We start from the raw sequence: 3,849 nt of genomic DNA on the forward strand, positions 1-3,849 counted from the left end.
TAAAGGAATCCAGATAGGAAAAGAAGAAGTAAAACTCTCACTGTTTGCAGATGACATGATCCTCTATATAGAAAACCCTAAAGACTCTACCAGAAAATTACTAGAGCTAATCAATGAATATAGTAAAGTTGCAGGATATAAAATTAAACACACAGAAATCCCTTGCTTTCCTATACACTAACAATGAGAAAACAGAAAAAGAAATTAAGGAAACAATACCATTCACCATTGCAACAAAAAGAATAAAATACTTAGGAGTATATCTACCTAAAGAAACCAAAGACCTATACATAGAAAACTATAAAACACTGATGAAAGATCAAAGGCAGGACACAAACAGATGGAGAAAAATTCCTGTGTTTCATGGAATTGGAAGAATCAAATATTGTCACATGGCTATTCTACCCAAAGCAATCTATAGATTCAATGCAATCCCTATCAAGCTACCAATGGTATTTTTCACAGAACTAGAACAAAGAATTTCACAATTTGTATGGAAATACAAAAAACCTCGAATAGCCAAAGTAATCTTGAGAAAGAAGAATGGAACTGGAGGAATCAACCTGCCTGACTTCAGACTCTACTACAAAGCCACAGTCATCAAGACAGTATGGTACTGGCACAAAGACAGAAATATAGATCAATGGAACAGAATAGAAAGCCCAGAGATAAATCCACAAACCTATGGACACCTTATCTTTGACAAAGGAGGCAAGGATATACAATGGAAAAAAGACAACCTCTTTAACAAGTGGTGCTGGGAAAACTGGTCAACCACTTGTAAAAGAATGAAACTAGAACACTTTCTAACACCATACACAAAAATAAACTCAAAATGGATTAAAGATCTAAATGTAAGACCAGAAACTATAAAACTCCTAGAGGAGAACATAGGCAAAACACTCTCCGACATAAATCACAGCAAGATCCTCTATGACCCACCTCCCAGAATATTGGAAATAAAAGCAAAACTAAACAAATGGGACCTAATGAAACTTAAAAGCTTTTGCACAACAAAGGAAACTATAAGCAAGGTGAAAAGACAGCCCTCAGATTGGGAGAAAATAATAGCAAATGAAGCAACAGACAAAGGATTAATCTCAAAAATATACAAGCAACTCCTGCAGCTCAATTCCAGAAAAATAAATGACCCAATCAAAAAATGGGCCAAAGAACTAAACAGACATTTCTCCAAAGAAGACATACAGATGGCTAACAAACACATGAAAAGATGCTCAACATCACTCATTATCAGAGAAATGCAAATCAAAACCACAATGAGGTACCATTACACGCCAGTCAGGATGGCTGCTATCCAAAAGTCTACAAGCAATAAATGCTGGAGAGGGTGTGGAGAAAGGGGAACCCTCTTACACTGTTGGTGGGAATGCAAACTAGTACAGCCACTATGGAGAACACTGTGGAGATTTCTTTAAAAACTGGAAATAGAACTGGCGATATGACCCAGCAATCCCACTCCTGGGCATACACACCAAGGAAACCAGATCTGAAAGAGACACATGCACCCCAATGTTCATCGCAGCACTGTTTATAATAGCCAGGACATGGAAGCAACCTAGATGCCCATCAGCAGATGAATGGATAAGGAAGCTGTGGTACATACACACCATGGAATATTACTCAGCCGTTAAAAAGAATTCATTTGAATCAGTTCTAATGAGATGGATGAAACTGGAGCCCATTATACAGAGTGAAGTAAGCCAGAAAGATAAAGAACATTACAGCATACTAACACATATATATGGAATTTAGAAAGATGGTAATGATAACCCTATATGCAAAACAGAAAAAGAGACACAGATGTACAGAACAGACTTTTGGACTCTGTGGGAGAAGGCGAGGGTGGGATGTTTCGAGAGAACAGCATCGAAACATGTATATTATCTAGTGAAACAGATCACCAGCCCAGGTGGGATGCATGAGACAAGTGCTCGGGCCTGGTGCACTGGGAAGACTCAGAGGGATTGGGTAGAGAGGGAGGTGGGAGGGGGGATCAGGATGGGAAATACATGTAAATCCATGGCTGATTCATGTCAATGTATGGCAAAACCCACTACAATATTGTAAAGTAATTAACCTCCAACTAATAAAAATAAATGAAAAAAAAATAATAAAGTCACATTACTATTGGGAAAAAAAAAAGATATTATTTAGCTCAGCATTGTTAGGAGGGTTAGGGGAATGGACTTGAGGATGTTTCTAGTAATAACACCCAAACCACATCATACAACCTGATGAGGAAATGGCAGTCATTACCACTCCAAATACTAAGCCCTAAGGCACTTCGGTGGTAAGAATTCAGTATTTTTTTATTTTAATTTTTATTTTTAATTAGAGCATAATTACAATATTGTGATGGTTTCTGCTGTATGTTGATGTGAATCAAGAACTCAGTATTGTAACCACTAGGAAGCCACTGCTGTTGCCACTACCACTCCCAAAAGCTAGACACTTGTGTTATAGGAAATTGAAGTCCTATGTCCAACCTGCCTCCTTTCATATCGGTCAGAATTCGTTAGATAACACAGTACTTACAAACAACCCCCAGATCTTACTGGCTTAAAACAGCAAAGATATATTTCTTGTTCAGTTACAGTTCCATTATGGGTGAAAGGGAGAGGAAGAGTCTTCTCACTGTAGTCACTGAGGGATCTAAGCTATTGGAAGCTCCACCAGCTTACAATGCCACCTTCTTCTTCTTTAAATAATTTTTTAAAGTATTTATTTGGTTGCACTGGATCTTAGTTGAGGCACACAGGGTCTTTTAGTAGTGGCATGTGACCTCTTCATTGCAGCATGTGGAATCAAGTTCTCTGACCAGGGATTGAACCTGAGCCCTCTGCATTGGGAGTACAGAGTCTTAGCCACTGGACCACCAGGGAAGTCCTGATGCTACCTTCTTGATATGAACCTTCAGAGTTGGCTGTGGCAGAAGAGAGTGAGGTTGGAAAGCATATACTGGCTTCTGCTCACACTGCATTGATCAAAACAAATCTCATGACCACAAGTACAGTCCTCCTGGTGCTTAGAAGGAGAGGAGAACCAGAAATACTGCTGAACTTTAGTGATATTTACCTCGCTCAGATTGCTCACTTCCAATCAAAGATTCATGTGGGGGAAGTAGCATGCCTGTAGACAAAATGCAAGGAGTGCCTGGAATTTTAGTTCTGACTTCTGTATTGAGGAAGCTGGTTTTTTTTTTGTTTTTTTTTCTCATTTATTTTTATTAGTTGGAGGCTAATTACTTTACAATATTGTAGTGGTTTTTGCCATACATTGACATGAATTAGCCATGGATTTACATGTGTTCCCCATCCTGATCCCCCTCCCACCCCCCTCCCCACCCCATCCCTCTGGGTCTTCCCAGTGCACCAGCCCTGAGCACTTGTCTCATGCATCCAACCTGGACTGGTGATCTGTTTCACACTTGATAATATACATGTTTCGATGCTATTCTCTCAGATCATCCCACCCTCGCCTTCTCCCACAGAGTCCAAAAGTCTGTTCTATACATCTGTGTCTCTTTTTCTGTCTCGCATATAGGGTTATCGTTAGCATCCTTTCTAATTCTGTTAATCGCATTAGTATACTGTATTGGTTGTTATCTTTTCTGGCTTACTTCACTCTATATAATGGGCTCCAGTTTTCATCCATCTCATTTAGAACTGATTCAAATGTATTCTTTTAATGGCTGAGTAATATTCCATTGTGTATGTACCACAGCTTCCTTATCCATTCATCTGCTGATGGGCATCTAGGTTGCTTCCATGTCCTGGCTATTATAAGCAGTGCTGCGATGAACATTGGGGTGCACGTGTCTCTTTCAGA

The 3,849-nt window shown here is 39.3% G+C and overlaps 1 non-coding gene across 1 annotated transcript; it reads right to left on the bottom strand.

The window, feature by feature from the left end:
• Positions 1–2,830: 2,830 nt before the first annotated feature.
• On the bottom strand, positions 2,831–2,903 carry TRNAG-CCC. The gene has a single exon. It is a non-coding gene; the product is annotated as a tRNA-Gly (tRNA).
• Between the last annotated feature and the right edge of the window lie 946 nt (positions 2,904–3,849).

Source organism: Cervus canadensis, chromosome 30 (assembly GCF_019320065.1).
Source record: "Cervus canadensis isolate Bull #8, Minnesota chromosome 30, ASM1932006v1, whole genome shotgun sequence".
NCBI classification, from domain to species: domain Eukaryota; kingdom Metazoa; phylum Chordata; class Mammalia; order Artiodactyla; family Cervidae; genus Cervus; species Cervus canadensis.